General features: G+C 43.0%; 1 protein-coding gene across 20 annotated transcripts in view; it reads left to right on the forward strand.

Moving 5' to 3' along the window:
* RIMBP2 (RIMS binding protein 2) overlaps nt 1-23,971 on the forward strand; it is an 877,394-nt gene that overhangs the window by 467,825 nt on the left and 385,598 nt on the right. The window lies entirely within an intron of this gene.

Raw genomic sequence — 23,971 nt, forward strand, 5'->3', positions numbered from 1 at the left:
TGCATGACTTCAGCTCAGGAATATAACAAGCACAGAAAACTCAAACTGGAGTTCAGTGACTCATAGTGAGCTACACTTTGGCTATATATGTATATGAACATTGCTGAATCTTTATTTTCATAATAATATTTCAGAAATAAAAGGGGCACCTGCATGATGCAGCACAAAGGTATGCCAAGAAATGAAGCCAGCCAATGCCAAGTTCGTGATTAATTATATCAGTGTACTTAGGATAATACGCATGCAAGGCTCACTATTGAGGTAGAGTTCATATCTATTTTTCAATCTTTCAGGTCAATCTATCTCTTTATCTCACTATTGTAAAACCGTGGGTGCATAAAAATTATTTCACATATTTAAATAAAGATAAAAATCTTTAACAGATGCAAATTAGAGCAATGTATATATACTATAAGGACAAATTTCATAGGTATACGATAAAGTAACCCTAGAGTCAAAGCAGTATGTACTTACACAAAATACCATGTGTTCTATTTTCAGCTGGTGTCGATTAGCAAAACCCTGGTCCATGGACCAAGTCAGTAATCTATTGGTGAAAATAAATTTACAGCCCCCATTCCATCAGCCGAGTTGGTATTCTGTTGTAATCTGTGACTATAGAACAGGAGCCCTAAGAACCGCCTCTTGCCTGACAGCATCCACAGTTATTCATTTGATCACTGGGCCTCGAAACATGGCACATATGCAATATGTGATGTCACACCAGGTTGGTTAATCAAAAGCAGAACCGCAGATGTTGGAGAGTAGGAGGTGGTTCTCAGACTTCTCATACATGGCAACAGATTACCGACCTGACCACTGGACCAGGTCCTTCAAGTTGATTTGCACCAACTCTAGTAGCTGCTAGATTGAGAGCCCTGAGAACCGACACTTAGCTTGATGGCATTTGGGACTCCTCATTTAATTAGAAGGCCTGGCGCATCATCACATGTGTGTCACGCCGCAACTATGATGTCTAGCTTTAACAATGGAATGTTCCGGCATCTGTTTCTTCATAAAAATCAGAAGTTTATTATTCAATGTTCTAAGAATTCATGTCAACATGTCATGTTCATGTAAGAACGTATACAATACATTGAGCATATAGTGTTAAGGAGCTAACATTCGCATTTTAGATGATAGCCCTTAATCATTCTATCTGCTACGGCCTGTCAGAATCCACTGCATCGTTCTACCAGGGAGAGGTGAGCTGACCAACATCATTTTTTTTCTTATTCCAATGATGTCTAGCTTGGTTGGCAAATGAAGAGAAGAGGCGTGGATGTCAGCAGGTAGGATGCGATTCTCATGGCTCCATCCAGCAACCAACTGACATGGTAAATTGACTGGGTCATGCAAATCAATTTGCGCCAAATCTTTTTCTGTGTATAACTTTTTGAGCAATCTGTGGCACAAATAATGCGGATTCAGAGTGACTACAATACATGCTAAGGACAAATAATGGGTTGTTTGTTCTACTGCCCCTGAAGTGCAATCAGTTGTATTGGAACCTGTAATAAATGGTTATTTTTACCCAGGGGAGCTGACATTAAATTACATGGGCTGTGTACAAGCTGAGATTACCGCTTGAATTAATGACTGAATCCATTAGTCCTAACGTGTACTAAATATGTTGAGACTAGACAAGCTTCCCACCAAGTATAAGGACTCGTTCACACAACCGTATTTTTGGTCTGAGAGCTATCCTGAAAAAAAACAGTATTGTTATTCATTGGGGCAGTGCAGATGACCAATTTTTTGGACTGTGTGTTAAAAAAATTGCAGCATTTTCGATTTTCTTCCTGAAATTGGATGAGACTCACCAATTCGAGTCTATGGGTGTGAGAAAAAAATCAGATGCCGCAGTATGGTATCCGAATTTTACTGATAAATTGCAATTCTGTAACATAAGAAACTGTAAATTGACTTGAGAAGAAAATCGTCCCACTTTTTATATGGTCGTGTGAGCCTACCCTAATATTTTACCTTTCATGATAATGTCTCCCATATTATGGTCAATGAAGGGGCCTAAAGGCCCATTTACACACAACGATATTGCTAACGAGATATCGTCGGGGTCATGGAGTTGGTGACGCACATCCGGCCTCGTTAGCGATGTCGTTGTGTGTGACACCTTTTTGCGATCAGTAACAGTCGCAAAAGGTGTCAAATCGTTCGTCGTGTACACGTCGTTCATTTTTAAAAAATGGTTCCTCGTTTGGAACGCAGGTTGTTTGTCGTTCCTGCGGCAGCACACATCGCTATGTGTGACACCGCAGGAACGAGGAACAACATCGTACCTGCGGCCGCCGACAATGAGGAAAGAAGGAGGTGGGCGGGATTTTCCGGCCGCTCATCTCCACCCCTCTGTTGCTATTGGGCGGCCGCTTAGTGACGCCGAACGAACCCCCCCTTAAAGGAGAGATTGTTCGGCGGCTACAGCAATGTCGGTGAACAGGTAATTGCGTGTGACGCTGCCGTAGCGATATTGTTTGCTACGGCAGCGATCACCCCGTGACGCGCAACCGACGTGGGCCGGTGCTATCGCTCGCGACATCGCTAGCGATGTCGCAGCGTGTAAAGCCCGCTTTAGACAGAGACTCAAGGCATATTAATGTGTCACTTATTGATACCACTGATTAGTATTCATTTCCACACTGTTATAATGTATCTTTGATAGTGAGTATCCAAAAGGTTTGGGGTCTTCCCTAATTTGCAGGGCTGTCATGTGGGGAAATACAGTATATCTATAATGTAATTGACCTTACTGTAGCATCTGAAGTACTTTACTAAAATGATTCAGTTGTGACAGGTCTATATAACTGCCCTCATGCCTCCAAAAAACTACCGTCTATTTGCATAGTCAGGATTTGTAATATCCGGTAAGTTTGTAGTGTAGAATGGCTTTTATCCACTTACTATATTTTATACTTCACTTTTACAAGTAGATAAAAAAAATCCCATTACAACCTGAAGAATGTTAATAATCAGCTGTTTACGACTGTTATATTAGTTATGTTTTTCCAATTAACACTGAATAATGAACCTTAATATCCATTACTATTCATTCCCACACTGTTCACAATACGAGTGAATGATGCTGGCTTTGCACGGCTGACATGAAATATACTGTTTGTAAAATGGTTACACAGTCTGAACATATCCTCCTCTACTCATGTTATGCTCCATTTGGCTCCTGCTTTACAACTTTTCACCTGTCACAGTGCCAGGAGAGCAGTGCCGTAGAAAGCAATTCCACGCTGTCAATTTAAAGGGGCACTAAATCTTAATGCTTTCCTAACTATGTCTTGTGTACGACTTTCTGTATTCTTGAATGCCGCTGCCTGCTGACTGTAGACTTCTCCAACAAAAGAACTGAGAGCAAATAAACAAAATCCTCTATTCCATGATTAAAGGGAACCTGTCAGCAGAAATTTCATAATAAACCTAAAAGATTCTCCCTCTGTAGCTCCTGTGCTGCATTCTAGCAAGGTTCCTATTGCTATTCTGCCCCCTTTGAGAACTAAATAAATAGTTTATAAAGTCTTACTTTTTGTATGCAAATATTTTTTTCTATACACGGGGGCGGGCTTTCTGGCGTCCGGTATTCTGCCTCCTGCCGCTTTACGCCGTCCCCATCGCTCATTTCCATACTGAGGACGCCGCCCCGTGCTCCCGAGGTCTTGCGCATGCGCTGTCCCACTCTCGCGGTACCGTACACTGTGCACAGTGTGACCGCTGGTGACATGATTGCGCAGGCATGAGATTATGGGCGGCGCTGTGATTGTCATCAGCAAGTACGCGCCCATAGTCTCGTGCCCGCGCTTTCCCCTCTGCTTCCATCGTTCTGCGCAAGCACTGGCCAGATGAACCCTGTTGATCGGTGGTGTGCTCCGCTCCTCCCATCTTTTTCCTGCTCCAGGGAAACATGGGTAAGAGGTGATGTGGGTTCATCTGGCAGCGCTTGCGCAGAACGGTGGAGGCAGAGGGGAAAGCGCGGGCATGAGATTATGGGTGGGTACTTGCTGATGACAATCACAGCGCCGCCCATAATCTCACGCCTGCGCAATCACGTCACCAGCGGTCACACTGTGCTCAGTGCACGGTACCGCGAGAGTGGCACGGCACATGCGCGAGACCTCGGGAGCACGGGGCGGCGTCCTCAGTATAGAAATGAGCAATGGGGGACGGCGTAAAGCGTCAGGAGGCAGAATAACGGACGCCAGGAAGCCCGCCCCCGTGTACAGAAAAAATATTTGCATACAAAAAGTAAGACTTTATAAACTATTTATTTAGTTCTCAAAGGGGGCAGAATAGCAATAGGAGCTGCAGAGGGGGAATCTTTTAGGTTTATTACGAAATTTCTGCTGACAGGTTCCCTTTAACACATTGGGGCATATTATTAAGCTAAATATGGCAGAATTCCGGCATAATTAGTTCCCTCCAAAAAACTGTCTTTTATGACTTGCTCCATATATACTCGTATTAGAGCCCTGATTCATCAAAACTTTTACACCATAAATTTTGTATAAGAGCTCTGAAAATTCGTAACATTTTGGCACAGCTCGGAGTTGCACCAAAATTTTGCAACTTTTGACAGGTTTATATCATTTCCACCAAAATGGGCAGAGTTGAGGGAAGGATGTCACAGCTTGTCTAGTTCATGATGAGCTGGGGCGTTCCCTATGCAATGAATCACTACAGTCCCTGAATGGAGTAAGAGTTCTGCCATGGTGCACGGAGGTGCAAGTCGCTCATCAAACAGTCCAGATTTATGAAGACGTGTGCACCTCTTCATCAATCAGGAGCATCTGACTCTACCATTGCTCTCAACATGGCTGATGAGAAAATCCCCCGTCTGGATGAATCAGGGTCTCTATGTTTTAGACACTTTGTGTCTTGTCCAACAGGAGAAGGCTCTCTGAAAAGATAGTGATTTACCAGAAAATGGCCTAACATGCTATGGTGTGCCAAAAAATATGCCATCATTTTGATATTAAATTCTGGTACCACTTGGTTTTAGTCTAAAGCGGGCTTTACATGCAACGACATCGCTAATGAGATGTCGTTGGGGTCACGGAATTCGTGATGCACGTCCGTCCTCGTTAGCGACGTCGTTGCGTGTGAAACGCAGGAACGACCGTTAACGATCAAAATTACTTACCTAATCGTTGATCGTTGACACGTCGTTCCTTTCCTGATTATCGTTGCTGTTGCAGGACGCAGGTTGTTCGTCGTTCCTGCGGCAGCACACATCGCTATGTGTGACACCGCAAGAACGAGGAACATCACCGTACCTGCGGCCGCCCACAATGAGGAAAGAAGAAGGAGGTGGTCAGGATGTTCAGCCCGCTCATCTCCGCCCCTCCGCTTCTATTGGGCGGCCGCTTAGTGATGCCGCTGTGACGCCGAACAAACCTCCCCCTTAGAAAGGAGGCGGTTCGCTGGCCACAGTGACGTCGCTAGGCAGGTAAGTATGTGTGACTGGTGTTAGTAATGTTAGGCACCACGGGCAGCGATTTGCCCGTGACGCACAACCGACAAGGGCGGGTGCTTTCACCAGCGACATCGCGATGTCGCTGTGTGTAATGCCCGCTTTAGTTTATACCAACTAACAGATTCATTAAAAAGCAGACACCAGTGTGATCAATCTGGCACTTTTTATGACTAAGTTTGACAGTTTTGCTAAATATGCCCCCTTATGTCAGATATCTCTGGTCATGAGAACTTTCCATCACATGCATGTTAGTACTGTAACTATGAATGATAAATGCAGATTTTTTATTTTACAGTGATCTGTTACCACTAAAATGCCTTTAGATTGTCTGTTCAATGATATAGAGGATTTCAGCCCTATAAAAATTATTGTGCACTTAAAAAGGCAGTAACAGTGCGCATGTGCAGATACACTGGCCAGCATCCACTCTAGAAGTGAGCACTGACCATCGTATGGTAAACTCCAAAATGACCCAGCTCATCACCATGCCATGGGTACACTGAAGCCCCTCCATTTACATATGGATTAAAAGTTATTACCACAAGCACTGTACCAGTAATAGGTACCATGTTAATATGAATTTTATAGGGGTGAATTCCCCTATATCAAAGTATAGTTAATCTAAAAGGCTTTTCTTAGGTGATAGACTCCCTTTAAGTTTTAGTTGTAATGGAGAGTAGACTAATCTAGTGGCAACAGACAGAAAAGGGCCCTTGTGCAAGAACAGTGACAGAAGCTGCATTAGGAGGATGTGGCCCCCTTACCTTGTGGGCTCCCCTCTGTGACCTTAAGGGCTGCACTAATGATGGACTAATCGTTCTAAAAGGAAAAGTCTACCTTTACAATATTTTTTTTGTTCCTGTACATCTAAAATATTAATCAACTTTGCAAATAGTCAATTAAAATTGTTTTGTGTCCACAGCTTGTAGCAAGAACAGTGTGTTTCCAAACGGCTCACAACAAACCCTGCATAATTTATTCTTGCAGTCATATTGGCATTAATCAGCCCCCTACTTCTTGGTAACCTTCCGTAAGTACTGTATGTTACAAGTGGGAGACAGATGGAAGTGCGGATACCTGCAGGATCGTCACACAAGGAGTGAGCAGATAGTTGTTAATAGTTGCCGTATAGACAACATGATTGAATATTTGTATTAGAATTATTTGCACATTTTTACGCTACAGTACATATATTGGGGCAATATTGAACATTGTCAAACGTCTCTAGGCGCAACATTACTACCGTACTTCCCCTGAAACACATTTGACCAGTAAAGCATTTAGCACCTATTGGTGTCTATAGCCAATATAAATAACTGAGATCATTCTTTTAAGTTTTTTGATATTGAATTTGCTAAATTAGCTGAATAGAGAATTTCATTAACAGCAAATCAAAAGTAAAACCAAATTCTCAAATTGCTGTGAAATATGTGTATAACTCTATTCTCATTTCCTCACACGTTAATATTCTTCACTGCTCTACTTCAATGTTTTAGTGTTTTCTCTCCTTATCTCTATGGCTGAGCTGTGACTTGCTCTTACTATCCAGATTCACCTCAAAATGGCTGCTGCATTTTCTGTCTGGTTTATATACAGCTTATGATGGTCCTTTCTGAAAGGCTGTGCTATACCATGTTATGTGAATTCCTACTGAATTTAATTGCTCATCTATAGTAAAGGTGTATTAAGATTTATGCTTTGTTTTTGGGTGATATTTGTTACGGCTTTTTGTTTAGATAATGTTGGTGTGATAAGTTTTGTGACAGGTTGATATGATAAGGTACTGTCTTGGTGCATTAGTAACTTTGGTGTTAGTGTGGTAAGGTAGCTACTCTCTGATGGGTGACTGTTGTGGTGCATCAGGAATGTTGGTGTGGTTGGGTAACTGCTCTGTGTGTTAGATTGTCTGGTGTGATGGCTGATGGTGTGATATGGGTACTGTCTTGTTTTGGGATAATAATGGCATGTTAAGGTTTGTGCTCTCTTGGTGGTGTCATAAGGTGACTGTTCTGTCACAGGGAGACATGCTAGAGTAACTGTTGCTCAATAGTAATGGTGGTGTCTGGGTGATATTTGTGGAATCTACTCATTCAGTAGATGAGAGTGGATGTGTGTATGTTAGGGTGCCTCGTCTACGTCTAGGTCATGTTTGTGTATAAAGCCAGGTTCACACACACCGTATTTTTGGTCCAAGCGCTATCCATAAAAAAAAACAACAGACAACAGTCTGACCAATTTTATTTGATGGAGCAGTGCAGATGAGCGCTTTTTTTCACTCACAGAATCTGTGTGTGGAAAAAAATTGCAGCATGCTGTGATTTTACTCAGAAATTGGATTAGTCTCACCCATTCAAGTCTATGGGTATGAGAAAAAAAATCAGATGTCACAGCATGGCATCTAATTTTTATGGATAAATTGCAATTCTGTAACATAGGAAATTGTAAATGGTCCTTTAAATGATTAATAAATGTTACTGTAAAAAAAACAAACTGCACATGGATGGCAAGTGAGAAAAAAATTGTCCCACTGGTTGAAAATCAAACCTTTTTTCTATACTGTCGTGCCACCCTAACTTGAGGGACAGCTTTCTGTCTAGATGATTTTGTATTAGTGTGTCTTAGGGTGTCTTGTCTGTGATTTTGTATGGGTGTGTCTTAGGGTGTCTTGTCTGTGATTTTGTATGGGTGTGTCTTAAGGTTTCTTGTCTGTGATTTTGTAATGGTGTGTCTTAGGATGTCTTGTCTGTGATTTTGTATGGATGTGTCTTAAGGTATCTTGTTTGTGGTTTTGTATTGGTGTGTCTTAGGGTGTCTTGTCTGTGATTTTGTATTTGTGTGTCTTACGGTGTCTTGCCCGTGATTTTATATTGGTGTGTCTTAGGGTGTCATGCCGGTGATTTTTGTAGTGATGTGTCTTAGGCCCGTTTCACACATCCGGCATTTCGCCGGATGCCGGATCTGGCACGCATGCAGTACAGTACATTCATTTTCAGTGGAAGCGCGACACCATGCGGTTGTGTGCTTCATGCACAACCGTATTTGTCCACATGGTGTCGCACTTCCACTGTAAATGAATGTACTGTACTGCATGCGTGCCGAATCCAGCATCCGGCGAAATGCCGGATATGTGAAACGGGCCTTAGGGTGTCTTGTTGATGTCCTTGTGATGTCTGTATGATAGAATGGCAGCTCTTTGTCTGGAAGATATTTGATTGTTGTGCATTAGTATAGGCACCCTATGTCTGGGTGAATATTGCAGTGATATGATTACTGCTTTGTATTGGCAAGGTGTCGTTGTGGTAGGATTTCTTTTCTGGGTGCTGATATTATATTAGGGTAACTGTTCTTTGTCATGGTGATTTGATAGGGCGATTGTTGTTCCTTACTAGTATAAGAGGGATCTTGGTCTTAAGGCCGCTTTACACGCAACAACATCGCTAACGAGATGTCATTAGGGTCACGGAATTCGTGCCGCACATCCGGCCTCGTTAGCGACGTTGTTGCGTGTGAAGCGCACGAACAACCGTTAACGATCAAAATTACTTACCTAATCATTGCACGTCGTTCTAATCCCAATTATCGTTGCTGTTGCAGGACGCAGGTTGTTTGTCATTCCCGTGGCAGCACACATCGCTACGTGTGACACCGCAGGAACAAGGAACATCACCTTACCTGCAGCTGCCCGCAATGAGGAAGGAAAGAGGTGGGTGGGATGTTCGTCCCACTCATCTCCGCCCCTCCGCTTCTATTGGGCGGCCACTTAGTGACGCCGCACGAACCGCCCCCTTAGAAAGTAGGCGGTTCGCCGGCCACAGCGACGTCGCTAGGAAGGTAAGTATGTGTGACGGGTGTAAGCGATGTTGTGCGCCATGGGCAGCGATTTACTGCACAACCGACGGGGGCGGGTACGCTCGCTGCAATATCGGTAGCGATATCGCTGCATGTAAAGTGCCCTTAAGTCTTCACATTTACTAAGAAAGTGACTATTTCCAGCACTAATTTAGAGTAAGTTGATAGAGAGAATACGTTAGTGACTATACTTTAATGAACGTGGATGAGAGCAGAATATAAAGACATTTTGGTAGCAACAACATATGGAGATTAACATATAAATTTAAGGCCATAACTGGAAGGTAGCATTTGTACAGTGCTGCTAATCTTATGCAGTTTTATAATCAGGGAACAGCAGACTTTTCCAGGAGAACCTCGCAGTTAAACTCTTAAGCTGCCAGGGAAGTAAGCAGCACTGTGCCACTTACCCAGATGATGGCACAGGAGCGTTACAAGTCATTTCTTCGGCATCGCAATTGCTTCAGTCTGCTTAACCCTTGACTGACGAATGTCTGTTAGATTTTTCTCTTTTTATTTATTAAAATATTACAGTCTTTTTCAGATATAGTTATTTTATGTCCAAATTGTAGGAAGGTTGTATTTAATATTCAGATGTTGCTGAATAAAACCTTGCTGTCATAAGGATTTGAGCAGTTATTGTCTCTCTGGGCATTTTACATGGTTCTTCCCAGCCTAATAAAAAAAATTCTCTTAGAGCATCCGCTGACCTAGTTTTCTACCAACAAGTAAAATATTCTACATGCTGACGGTGAAGCATGTGTGAGGATGTCTCTTATTTGGTGATGTGTGTATGATTATTTATATGACGGTTTATATGACTAGCTCAATATTACTGTTCTGCAAGGCGGCAGAGCTGACAAAGGACTGGGAAGGCCTTCAGAATGTATAGACTACAATCAAAATTGGTACTTGGCAATGTAGCAATTCAGTGCTGAATTCCCCGCGATACAGAATGTAATATCAATGCGCAGAAGAATTCTCACTGCACATAATAATAATAAAACTTCCACCGACAATGTAGACGGTAATTGCGATGCAGATAAGAGCACTATTTTTTTTTACTCCAGATCTTGCAATAAATTTGCTTCTATAAATGTCGAGCTGGAGATAATTTCCTGTGACATAGAAACAAATATCCGGGTAAGTCTGATAACGATTGAGCTGTTCTCTATAAATTAGTGCTGAAATGTCTCTGGCATTTTTCATGTGCAACGGAAAGTTCATGGCAAAGGGCAGATTTAGGTAAGGATCACATGTCTTCTCACCCTATTGATTAATATCACCAAAAATACAATAAACTTTGCTGTTCTTGTAGCATGTTCACTGTCAATATACCTTATGAAAACCTGGAACTCTGCTGCCATGGGTTAACAGAGTACCCATCAGTCCATAAATGCTGCCCAAACCACGAGCAGCATGGATTAGAGCCTGGCTGCACAATGGCACTGTTAGTAACATGATGTAAATGAAAGATCATATATGTATGTGTGTGTGATATGTATACATACTAGCTGTAGTACCTGGGCGTTGCCCGGGATAGTAACTGTCTCTCTCCCATTCTGTCTGTTTGTTTTTGCCTGTCTGTCTATGTCTGTTTCTCTGTGTGTCTGTCTTTGTGTGTCTGTCTCTGTGTGTCTGTCTCTGTGTGTCTGTCTCTGGGTGTGCCTCTGTGTGTCTGTCTCTGTGAGTCTGTCTCTGTCTGTCTCTGTCTGTCTGTCTGTATCCATGTGTGTCTCTGTCTCTATCCATGTCTGTCTGTCTGTCTTTGTCTGTCTGTCTGTCTGCGTCTATCTCTCTGTCTGTCTCTGTATCAGTCTCTCTGTCTCTATTTCTGTGTCTGTCAGTCTCTATCTCTGTGTCTGCGTTTCACTTTCCCTGCCTTTCTCTTTCCCAGTCTGTCTCTTTCTCTTTCCCCGTCTTTCTCTTTCCCCGTCTTTCTCTTTCCCCGTCTTTCTTTTTCCCCGTCTTTCTCTTCCCCCGTCTTTCTCTTCCCCCGTCTTTCTCTTCCCCCTTCTGTCTCTTCCCCGTCTGTCTCTTCCCCAGTCTGTCTCTTCCCCAGTCTGTCTCTTCCCCAGTCTGTCTCTTCCCCCGTCTGTCTCTTCCCCCGTCTGTCTCTTCCCCCGTCTGTCTCTTCCCTGTCTGTCTCTTTCCCCATCTGTCTCTTTCCCCATCTGTCTCTTTCCCCATCTGTCTCTTTCCCCATCTGTCTTGTTCCCCGTCTGTCTCTTTCTAGGTCTGTCTCATTCCAGGTCTGTCTCTTTCCTCTTCTGTCTCTTTTCCCGTCTGTCTCTGTCTCTTTACCTGTCTCTTTCCTTGTTTCTTTTCATGTTTTTGTCTCTTTCCCTGTTTTTGTCTCTTTCCCTGTCTGTCTCTTTCCCTATCTGTCTGTTTCACTGCGGGCCTGTCTCTTTCCCTGTCTATCTGTCTCTTTCCCTGTCTATCTGTTTCTTTCCCTGTCTACCTGTCTCTTTCCCTGTCTACCTGTCTCTTTCCCTGTCTACCTGTCTCTTTCCCTGTCTACCTGTCTCTTTCCCTGTCTACCTGTCTCTTTCCCTGTCTACCTGTCTCTTTCCCTGTCTGCCTGTCTCTTTCCCTGTCTGCCTGCCTCTTTCCCTGTCTGTCTGTCTCTTTGATTGTCTGTCTCTCTCTCTGTATATTTCCCTGTCTGTCTGTCTCTTTCCCTGTCTGCCTCTTACTCTGTCTCTGTCTGTCTCTCTTTCTGTCTCTTTCTCTCTATCCGTCTCCCCACCAAAATCTTATTACCTCACACATAAGCTTCTTATACTAAAAATGTATTTTCTTCCTATAGCAACCACTCACAGCTGTTATTAATAACCTATAGCTCGCAGCTCCATTTACTTTAATGGAGGCAGGTGTTTTGGAGAGTAACTGTAAAGCGCGGGGTTAAATTTTCCCGTCAAAACAGTCTATGACGTTCCCTGAGTCATATGGGGTGTCTGTGCAGAATTTCGTGGTTGTAAATGCGACGGTGCAGATTCCTTTAGCAGACATACATATATATATATACACATACATACACTCAGCTTTATATATTAGAGATATACTGTGTGTATATCTCTTTCCCCGTCTTTCTTTTTCCCCGTCTTTCTCTTCCCCCGTCTCTCTTCCCCCGTCTTTCTCTTCCCCCGTCTTTCTCTTCCCCCGTCTTTCTCTTCCCCAGTCTGTCTCTTCCCCAGTCTGTCTCTTCCCCAGTCTGTCTCTTCCCCCGTTTGTCTCTTCCCCCGTTTGTCTCTTCCCCCGTTTGTCTCTTCCCCCGTCTGTCTCTTCCCCCGTCTGTCTCTTCCCCCGTCTGTCTCTTTCCCCGTCTGTCTCTTTCCCCGTCTGTCACGTTCCAGGTCTGTCTCGTTCCCCGTCTGTCTCTTTCTAGGTCTGTCTCATTCCAGGTCTGTCTCTTTCCTCTTCTGTCTCTTTTCCCGTCTGTCTCTGTCTCTTTTTTAATCCAATCAATTTTTTATTGTAGGAAGTTACATTACAAAAAGGAGAAATTCAGGTGTCATTGGCAATAATACACAAAGAAAACAACGCTGTAACATGTGGCAGTATCACCTTTGATTATGATTCACATTTCCTGTCACACCACCAACAATCATGTCTGATGCAAGTTGCAACTTTTTTTAGGTTAATCAATACCCAATACGTATAGAGTCAACCTACCAATTTACTCTTTAATCCTCAAAACGAGGGATCCAAACAACCAGAACCAGAGAGTAAGAAAGGAAGATAAGAAAAGGGAGGGGAGAGAGAGGTGGGGGAGATGGGGAGAACCATGGATGATTGCAAGGAAGCAACCAGGGAGGGGGAGGGGGGAGGGAGGGAATTGGATGGCGTTTCGGGGTAGCCCGAGCAGTAACAACAACAGAGATTTAAACACCTTGACTATTGACATGTGGTATGGGTGAACTCCCTGCGTAACACACTCTTTGACCCTATTTGACCCGTTTTTAATTATCAACAGTTTGCCCTGGAGACAGATGCCTGACAGGGGATGCATATACAGAGTTTAGCCACGTGTTCCAAATCTGAAGTATTTTGTTTTTGGCGCGGATGGAGTTAGCCAGACAGAACTCGTATTGGCATTGGAGATTAATTTGGTTATATAGTTCAACTAATGTAGGCGTCTTTGGGGATTTCCAGTGCAAACTTATGCAATATCTGGCAGCTACTAGAATGTGAACTAATAAACCCCTGGATTCCCAAGAGAACTCCTCTATACCCACGTTTAGCACTGCCAGAGCCGGATTCGGATTAATATGATTGCCTGTCAGCTCACCCATCAGGCCAAACACCTCCAACCAGAACGAGAAAACCTTGGGACAAGCCCACCAGCAGTGACCAAGAGTACCCCTTTGGAGGCAGCCCTTCCAACAATGTGGCGAATAATTTGGGAGGAACTGTGCTAAGTTGGCTGGGGACCGATACCATCGCAGGTGTCCTTTTTTCAGTTGCTCCAGATGATTTATACACTTGGAATATTTTTGAATATTTGCTGATGCCGAGTGCCAGTTTGAAGGAGAGGTAGAGACACTCAACTCCACGTCCCATTTATTCATATAAGGAGATTTTTGCTCTACGGGGGGGTTATTGAGCCATTTGTATGTCGAGGAGATACCTTTGGATTTAATTATCTTTTTAAATACCAAAGCTTTTGTTGTAGGTAACAGAGGCTTTGACTTTGGAGGAAATTTAGAGGCCAGAAAATGACTAATTTGGATGTGTTGATAGAAACAGCCCTTTAAAGAGGGGTGTTCCCGTACTATTTCATTAAAGGGGTTAACACCCATATCAGAGTATAGATCCGCCAGCACTGAATGCCCGATCCCTCCCACCTGGCCAGATTCAAAAAGGGGATTTGAGATTCCAACGACTTGAGGGAAATCTCTGAAAGAGGAATCTGAATCTTATGAATCAAGTCATTTCGCCAGACCTCCAGGGAGGCTGACATGGTGGGAACACACGGGGAGAACCGCGAACGGCTCAAATATTCTGCTTCCATCATTCTTCTGACCGAGCCCTGGCGGGACAGGAAATTTTCAATCTGAGCCCATCTATGTGAATTACCTGGACGCCACCATTCCTTTAGTGATTCAATTAGTAAGGCTTTATAATATGCCGTTATGTTTGGGGTGCCCAATCCCCCTAAGTCATATGGGGGGTATAACACTTTACCTACGACCCTAGCCCTTTTATTACCCCAGACAAATTTATTAGTCAACGATTGAAGTTTCATCAGGGTTTTGTGAGAAATTTTGATGGGAAGGCATCTGAGCACATACAATATTTTGGGTAAGAAAACCATTTTAAAGGACTGTATCCTGGCCATCCAGGACAATGATATTTTTTCATACCTTCCCAATTCCTTTTCTAAATTTTGGATCAGAGGTTCCAAATTTTCTTTAATTAACATCTGCGATGGTGTCAGCTTAATACCCAAATAAGGTATCCCCCTGTCGCACCATTTGAATTGAAAGGCCCCCTCCAGCGCACTCCTGGCCTCCACCGGTACATTAAACGGCAGTATCAAAGACTTTGCCGCATTAAGCTTATAATACGACACTTTAGAAAAGTTTGATAATGTGTTCACCACTGCTGGAATCGACACTGCAAGGTTAGAACAGGAAATTATCACATCGTCTGCGTATAAACCAAGTTTATGTTCAAATTCCCCAACTCTTATACCAGAAATGGCTATGTTTTTTCGTATAGCTTCCGCCAGAGGTTCTACCACTAAAGCAAAAATAGCGGGAGACAATGGACACCCCTGGCGGGTGCCATTACTTATTTGACATTTAGATGACAGAAACCCCGATGCCAACACTGACGCATTTGGGTAAGAGTAGAGGGCTAGAATGGATGACTTGATTTTCCCCAAGAACCCGAATTTTGTTAGAACTCTCTCCAGGTATCCCCAGTGCACCCTGTCAAAGGCTTTTTCAGCATCAAGAGACAGGAATGCACTGGGTTCACCCGATATCTCCACCAGTCCAATCAAGTCAAGCATCCGTCTGGTGCCATCCTTAGATTGCCTCCCTGTCACAAACCCAACTTGGTCTGGAGCCACTAAGGTCGGGATCACTTTATGAAGTCTATCTGCCACTAGTTTGGCATAAATTTTAACATCACAATTTAGGAGTGAAATGGGCCTAAAATTACCCGGGGTGTCTGCAGGTTTCCCTGGCTTTGGTAGCGTGATAATTATCGCTTCTAAGTTGTCTGGGGAAATTGACCCTTTATTTTGCCAAAAATTGAAGGTTTTTGACATAAAGGGGGACAGAGTGGATGTAAATTGTTTGTAATATTTGTATGGCAGCCCATCGGGGCCCGGGGCAGAGTTAGACTTAGTCATTTTGATGGCACCTAGGATTTCATGTGTAGTAAAGGGAAGATTAAGTTCCTCTAATTGCTCATCTGAGACCCGGGGAAGATCCAGGGTGTCTAGGAAACCCTGTATATCCACTTCAGTCGGCTGTGACGTATTGGAATCATATTTTAGATTATACAGGGCCTCATAGTATTTCGCAAATGCTTCTGCTATTTCAATGGGATGTCTAGTGATTGTTCCGTTCGGGTCCCTCAGGAATTCTATTTTAGATTAGATCTCACGTTTTTTCGTCCTTCTTGCCAATAAGGACCCCGCTCTATCCCCCATAGCATAAAATGTCGATCTATTTTTTTTAAGATTATGTTCGTATTTTTGCAGGAGTAGGGATCTTAATTGGAATCTATGGGTTACAATTTCTTTAGTCAAGTTAGGGGATGCTTTGGCTTTATTCAGGGATTCAAGGTGATGAATACGGGTTAATATATATTTAATATCTGCGTCTTTTTTCCGTTTTTGGATGGAGGCTATTTTTATGAGCTGCCCTCTGACTACGGCTTTATGAGCAGCCCACAGGGTCTCGTCAGAAATTTCTCCATTATTATTAAGTTTAAAATATTCTGTTAACACTGACTCTACTTCATCATGTACCTTCTGCCTACCAAGCAAGCTGGTATTCAGTCTCCACCTAGGGGAATTTTGAACATTAAAGCTACCCTGAACAGACAAAGAGATCGGCGCATGATCTGTCCAAGTAATTAAACCAATATCAGCTGCCACACAATTACTTATAGATTTGCTGTCGACCAAAAAAAAGTCAATTCTACTGTATGAGCGATGCCTGGAAGAGAAGAATGTATAGTCTCTTTCTGATGCGTGCAAATATCTCCAGATGTCATGAAAATGGAATTCATTGATGAGATGCTTAAGTTCCTTAGCATGTGGGATGCTGGTGTTGGAGCAATCCATGGAGCGTATTACAGGTATATTAAAGTCTCCACAGATGATTTCCGCCCCTGTGGCAGTATCTTTGAATGCTTGGAAAAATTTCCTAGCAAAGGTCAATTGTGATGAATTTGGGGAGTAGACCGTTGCCAAGGTATAAGGGACGCTGTTGATATAACAAGACAAAATAATATATCTTCCATCCGCTCCATAACTGACATTTATCAATTTAAAGGCCACTGAGTTCTTTATTAAAATGGCCACTCCTCCTCTTTTTTTTGAGTCATTAGCAAAAAAGGAGTGTTGGAAGCTTGGATGAAGTAGCCGTTTATTATCTGTGGAAAGAAGGTGGGTCTCCTGAATGCACGCTATATCACAGTTAGATGCCTTCACCTCTCTCCACATCATTGACCTTTTTGCTGGGGAGTTGAGTCCGTTCACATTAATAGACAATATCTTAATTCTCATATTGGAGCCGCAGGGGGGTTTGAATTCCTAGGAATGCCATCAAGGATGAGAGGGGCTAGACCAGCAAGGAATTGAGAGAAATTTCCAGAAAAAATTAAGGAACATTTGTGAGAAGAGGAAGAAAAACAAAAAAATTCCAACAACACCGGTTTGCCCCGAGTAGGGTGCCCGGTGTATAACCGCTCGCCATAGGCGAGAACATCAGGGGGGCTGCGTGACATCCCGTGTCACAGGAGCAGGGGCAGCAGGTGCCATAAGCAGGAAGGAGTCCCAGCTAAGCTACTGACCATTCAGGGTTAATCCTGTCTGGAGTGCCTCTATGATTCTCCTGCCCACCAGGGTTTGGTGGGTGGGCTATTCCCCAGTCATCCAGCAATTTGCCCAGCTGAGAAGGAGTATGACATATGTGAGTGCCTCCATCTTTGAAAATTATCATCTTCACCGGAAAACCCCACTTGTACTTGATGTCTTGATCTCTAAGGAGTTTAGAAAGGTGGGCAAATTCTCTTCTTTTATTAAGAGTTGCAGCAGAAAGATCTGGGAAGATTTTTAGTCCCATGAAAGTGTCTGGCAGGGCTGGATTTCCCCTCAGTGTGTGAAGCACAGCTTCTTTTGTTTTATAGAAATGAAGTCTAGCCAGGACATCTTTAGGCAGAGCTGGATCTATGCCTTTGGCTTTAGGGACTCTATGAATCCTGTCCACTATCAGGTCTCTGGTGTCCCATCCAGGGAGTATAAGCTGCAGAAACTTGTGGAAGTATTCCTGGAGGTCTTTATCTGCTACTGATGAGGGGATCCCTCTGATTTTTAGGTTATTTCTTCGGGATCTGTCCTCTATATCACTGATTTTAAGTTTTAGTGCCTCCACCTCCTTTTCCAAAGCTGTGTTAGCATCTATCAGATTGTAATGTGATGTTGCAAATTCAGCCATTTTAGTTTCTACATGCTCTGTGCGAACACCTAGAGACTTGATCTCTTCCTTCAGCTCTCTTACTATTTCTCTGAGATCAGCCTGCAAGGAAGCCCTCAGCGTTTTCAGCAGAGCTTGCATTGTTTCCTCTGTCAGAGGAATGGCTGTGCAGCCTCTCAAGCAGCCTGTTTCTCCTTGTGAGGAGTGGGAAGAAGCTGAGTGGGAAGCCATCTTGCTTGGTGAGGAGAGATCCCTATCCAGGGGGAAGAAGTCTGTCAGTTTGGCTGGAGTGCCAGTTTTTTTAGGTCTCCCCTTAGGCATAGCTGGGGGCTGGGGTTACTCACACCTCCTGTAGCTGGTAATCCTGTTATCTGTGAGCTGATAAGAGCCGGTTTATCCTGCTGTCAGCACAGAGCTCTCCTTCAAGCAGCCGTCGCCATCAGCGTGCAGGCCACGCCCTGTCTCTGTCTCTTTACCTGTCTCTTTCCTTGTTTCTTTTCATGTTTTTGTCTCTTTCCCTGTTTTTGTCTCTTTCCCTGTCTGTCTCTTTCCCTATCTGTCTGTTTCACTGCGGGCCTGTCTCTTTCCCTGTCTATCTGTCTCTTTCCCTGTCTATCTGTCTCTTTTCCTGTCTGCCTGTCTCTTTCCCTGTCTGTCTGCCTCTTTCCCTGTCTGTCTGCCTCTTTCCCTGTCTGTCTGTCTCTTTGATTGTCTGTCTGTCTCTCTGTATATTTCCCTGTCTGTCTGTCTCTTTCCCTGTCTGCCTCTTACTCTGTCTCTGTCTGTCTCTCTTTCTGTCTCTTTCTCTCTATCCGTCTCCCCACCAAAATCTTATTACCTCACACATAAGCTTCTTATACTAAAAATGTATTTTCTTCCTATAGCAACCACTCACAGCTGCTATTAATAACCTATAGCTCGCAGCTCCATTTACTTTAATGGAGGCAGGTGTTTTGGAGAGTAACTGTAAAGCGCGGGGTTAAATTTTCCCGTCAATACAGTCTATGACGTTCCCTGAGTCATATGGGGTGTCTGTGCAGAATTTTATATATATATATATATATATATACACATACATACACTCAGCTTTATATATTAGAGATATACTGTGTGTATAAATATATATATATATATATATATATATGTATATATATATATATATATATATATATATATATATATATATATATATAGTATGCCAATCATTCCTACCATTAAAACCAATTAAAGATGTGCCCAAGAGGTCAAAAGGCCCATTTCCACCCCCAAATTAGGCAGAATTGTGCATTGCCATGATCTATGGGACTGCAAAGGGCCCATTTACTTTTCTTGCATAGGGGCCCTCTTCTGGCTGTGTTCACCAGAGGGGGTGACATATGTTAGGCATTAAGTAAGCAATCATTAGTTGGAAGCAGGAAACTTGGCGAGTATAAGGATGCCAGCCAGATTGACAACTGCATCTTTAAAATGGCAGTGTCATGAGTGTGTCCCACTCTGAGGAGACCACTGGTGAGTCTGGGACCAGAAGGTCACAAAGCCTTATTATGCGCAGGTCTACAACTTGTATTTGAGTGAAGTGCCATAGGGGTTAAAGACTCTTTCCTATCTGGCTGTCCTTTTTGTGTCTATTTTGCCTTTGTCTGTCTCACTTACAGTACCTGTATTATATATTGCAGTGGTGAGACTAACGTGCTCACCGGCCTTCTGAATAGCAAGGGTGAGTTAAGGGCAAGTGAATGCTTAGGCACGTGGCAGTGACGAGAGAAAGGGCCCGTATAGGGGCGTTAGAGAATGTAGGGTACAGACTCAGGTGAGTTGAAGGAGGTGTCCCTTCTCCAACCCTATTTCCAGGGCTCTTTCTTCTATATCATTCCCCTTCTTACCCTTGAAGTGTGCTGCACGCTGAACATTTGTACACCCTGGATTGACAGGTCTTGTGGAGGACTAATGAACTGATGGTGACAGGGTGTCACGTCCCACCAAAGTCCACTTCTGTGACTTCTGCTTCGATCACCATGACGTGTTCCTGCTGTGGATAGTGCTGGTGATAGGAGAGGGGTCGGTGCCAGTGGCTGTGGTGAGCGCAGGCTGGGTTTCTCTGGGACCTGCAGTACCACTGGCTGACTGAAGGTGACGTGTGTCTTCCAGCTGAAGTTACCACCATTCAGCTACAGCCAATGGGAAGACACCATTCTCTTCTAATTCCCCCTCCTGTCTGCTGCTTACTGCCAGAGATAGTTCTGAATTCCTGCTTCCTGGTTCCTGTTCTGTTTTGTGATTCCTGTGTTTTGACTTCTGCCTGTTCTCTGACTACCCTCCTTCCTACCGTTTTTGTACCTTGCTACCCAATCCGGATTTGATCTCTGCCTGGTTTTCTGACCACGTCCTAGTCTGCCGATTTTGTCCCTGTTGTGCATCTCCTGGTTTGACCCTGCATGACTACTACTCTCATTGGACTGCAGCCTACCACAGGTAGTGATCTTCGGGGACCTGCAGTAATTCCAAATCCCTATATAGGGGTTAAAGGTTGTCAGGGTTTTCGGGGTCCTGCTTTGGGAGCGGCTTTCCTCTAGCCTGTCCGTTACAGCCTGCCTGTGGTTCCAGGCAGGTGTTACACAGGGTCATGGTTGCACATGGCTCACTGATGCAGGCTAGGCTATAAAAGTGTCATAACACAGTGCATTGTGTTTTGCTGCATATGGGGATACTTGGATGTGTGTGTTCCCCCTTTTCCATTGCTGAAATTCAGTGTATAAGTACACCTCCATCTTGAATTACAGATTGAGATCTTGTGGTCCTCTCATGTCCTCCCCTTCGTTCCTCTCTTTTGCCCACCCTCACACAAACGCACATAGGATCCACTACATCTTTAACATGTGGGCTAGATTGACTCTTTAGTTTTCACGTTCGGTTTCTAGCAGATGGGCTTCTGTTCAGGGCAGTTAACAAGCAGAAAGGTATCCACACAGGATATAACAATGACTGAACTCTGTTAGAGGAGGGGGGCTTGGGAATTGACTAAAATTGAGCGCTTTGCCAGCTGTAGTGTTCGCAGCTACAAATGTATAGACTTTGTCTCTTTTGATGATATAAAAGTAAATAAAGACCTGGGCTACATTTCCACAATTTTATATATTTAAGAACATTTTTGGTTATACATTGCTTCTTAGGTAAATGTTTGAGATATTCATGCCACTTTTTGTACCAGTTGTAATTATTCTGCAGCCAGATGATCCATGCCGCTTGGGCTTGTTGGTTAATGATAAATGACTGGAGGAAATAAGCATATCAGCTTCTTTGGATTAACCACATTATGTTATTGGGACAGTTGTCTATTAATATATGCTGCATGCAGACACAAGTCATTTACTTAAAAAAAAAAAAAAAAAGTGGTTGTAAAATTCCCTAGGACAACCATAAATATCAAGGGAAAATTAAATAATTAAATCTACATATCTGAATTTTTTAACTAGCATTAATCATAAAAAAAGGGAGAGCTTCTCTCTCTTAAAACAGCACAATGGCATGTTAGTGTTTCCTTTATTTTTTTGAGCAGTGTGTGTGTGTATATATATATATATATACATATATATATATATAAAAATTCTAAAATTGGTTCTAGATAGTTTAGTGACAAAAATGATGTATAATTGGAGGAAAGTTGAAATTTATGGACCTACCGTAGGTCTTTTTTCAACCTATGTACGTACATATGTATATGTATATATTTACTTTTATACCAAGTCAGACTGATATATTCTTCTTATAGAAGGTTGAAAGGTGCTACACAGGAACACTCCAGATATATTTGGTGAAAGGAGGAAAAAATATATTACACAAGCAGATGCCTAACTCCAGGCAATGTGGAACTTTGTTACCCAGACAGTATTGTCACATTACATTAATCTACACAAATCATCCTCCTACTGTGTAATTTCATATCCAGTCCTTTACGCCTGTGCTCCGAGAGAAGGCTAGGCTTTAGCACACTGCAAGCCGTGAGCGCTCCTCTCCCGCAGCCTGGCCGGATGATGCAGCTTAAATATTATCAGGTAAAGATGGGTGATCCAAGGTGCCGCTATATGGGCGGTTGGCGCAGTCTGTGACTTGCATGTCGTGTAGGCTCTGAATGTCTGTAGGGCTCCACTTATGTAATGCTGACTGTTCTCATTTGGAATTTCCAGCGTTCTTATTGAGCAGTGGTGTGTATGACTATTATGTATTTTTATGAGCAGTTTGAAATCACTAAAGCTTGCTTGTTTAATGAATAGAACAGCCAACCCTCCCTTGTCTTCATTTATTTGATTATCTGTATGTATATGTAAGAACTGTACAGCACACAGCATGAATCTTTTCGGCCCACTGATTTTCTTAAATGTCTGTTCTACTTTTCGTATTATTAAATAGACATCTAGAGGTCAATCACTGTAGAAATGGTTACGGTGTTGACTCTCTAGATATAATTTACATAATTCTGTTATAATCCAGATAAAACCTAAATAAATTGTTGCATCGCCCTCGAGAGACGTATTATAAAATCCTGATCAGCATTTTCCAAATCATGTCATCCTAAAATACAAACAGCAACCCAGTGATTTGAGTATCTAGGGTCCTGTTGTCCACTTCCCCACATGCACAAAATATCAGGCAGTGTCGGCTTTATACGGTGCCTCGAGGAAAACGTTCCTTTGACCTCTCCCCTGTGGTGTAATATATACTGCCTCAATAATACATACAAACTGAGTACAAATAGCACTACCTAATCAATAAGCTTAGGGAATAGAAAAGCAACTGCTGCCGTGGGTTCTGGTAATCATCGTGGGATCAAGAGTGCAAGATTTGTGTGATAATTCATTAGGACAAGTGGCACCTCTTTTAGTAATGACAGGTGATGGCAAAGGTCTGGCCATGGGTATATATACACTAACTGTATACATATGCAAATATATATTCCATCCATCTGCTGATTCATCTTGCTTGTGCTTTCCCAGTACAATTGTCAGTTTACACTTAAAGGGAACCTGTCACCGGATGTTTATAATACTTACCTAATCGGTGGTGTCGGAGCAGACTGGCCGGATGGGCGTCTCTGTTCTCCGGGTCCCGCGCCTCCTCTTTCGGCCATTTTTGTCCTCCTGAAGCTAGTGTGGATGACGCGTTCTACGTCATCTACACTAGCCGACAGTGAGTTTCTGTGCACTTTGATCTGCCCTGCTCAGGGCAGGTCAAAGTATTGTAGTGCACCTGCGCAGGACCTCACTGTTGGCTAGTGTAGATGACGTAGAATGCGATGCCCATCCGACCAATGTGCTCCGCACCGACCATTAGGTAAGTATTATGCACATCCAGTGACAGGTTCCCTTTACTATTTAAGATTATATACAGTTGGATAGATTAGATACAGTTGGATACCAAAGTATTCATGCAGTGACAGAATTGTTCTAATTTATCCTCTATACACCAGTACAATGGATATGAAACAAAACCATAAAAATGTGATTGAAGTGTAGACTTTCAACTTTAATTTTAAGGGAATCTGTCAGCAGGTTTTTGCTATGTAAGCTGAAGCCAGCATGCTACAAGGATTAACACAGAAAGTTCACACATGCCTGTTTTGTCACAGTCTGATCTTTTGTTTATTTGATATGTTTAAGCAGGGGGACCCTACTCATTACAGGACTAGAAACTCATGTGCAAAGCTGTACTGCAATGATTGACATCTCACTTTCAATATTTAATCTCTATAGAGAGCCTGGTGTGAGAGGGGACAACCCTCTGGACTCTGCTACATGACTAAAGTTAAAAATGCACATTGTGTCAGAATTGCAGCCAGTAATCTAAGTGATACATCATTAGATTCAGAATCTCGTTGCCTACATCATGCTGCTCTCAGATGAGGTAGCAAAAACCTGTTGACAGATTCCCTTTAAGGGATTTTTCAAAAATATTACCTATTGGTAAT

The sequence above is a fragment of the Anomaloglossus baeobatrachus genome, chromosome 1 (genome assembly GCF_048569485.1).
Source record: "Anomaloglossus baeobatrachus isolate aAnoBae1 chromosome 1, aAnoBae1.hap1, whole genome shotgun sequence".
NCBI classification, from domain to species: Eukaryota; Metazoa; Chordata; class Amphibia; order Anura; family Aromobatidae; genus Anomaloglossus; species Anomaloglossus baeobatrachus.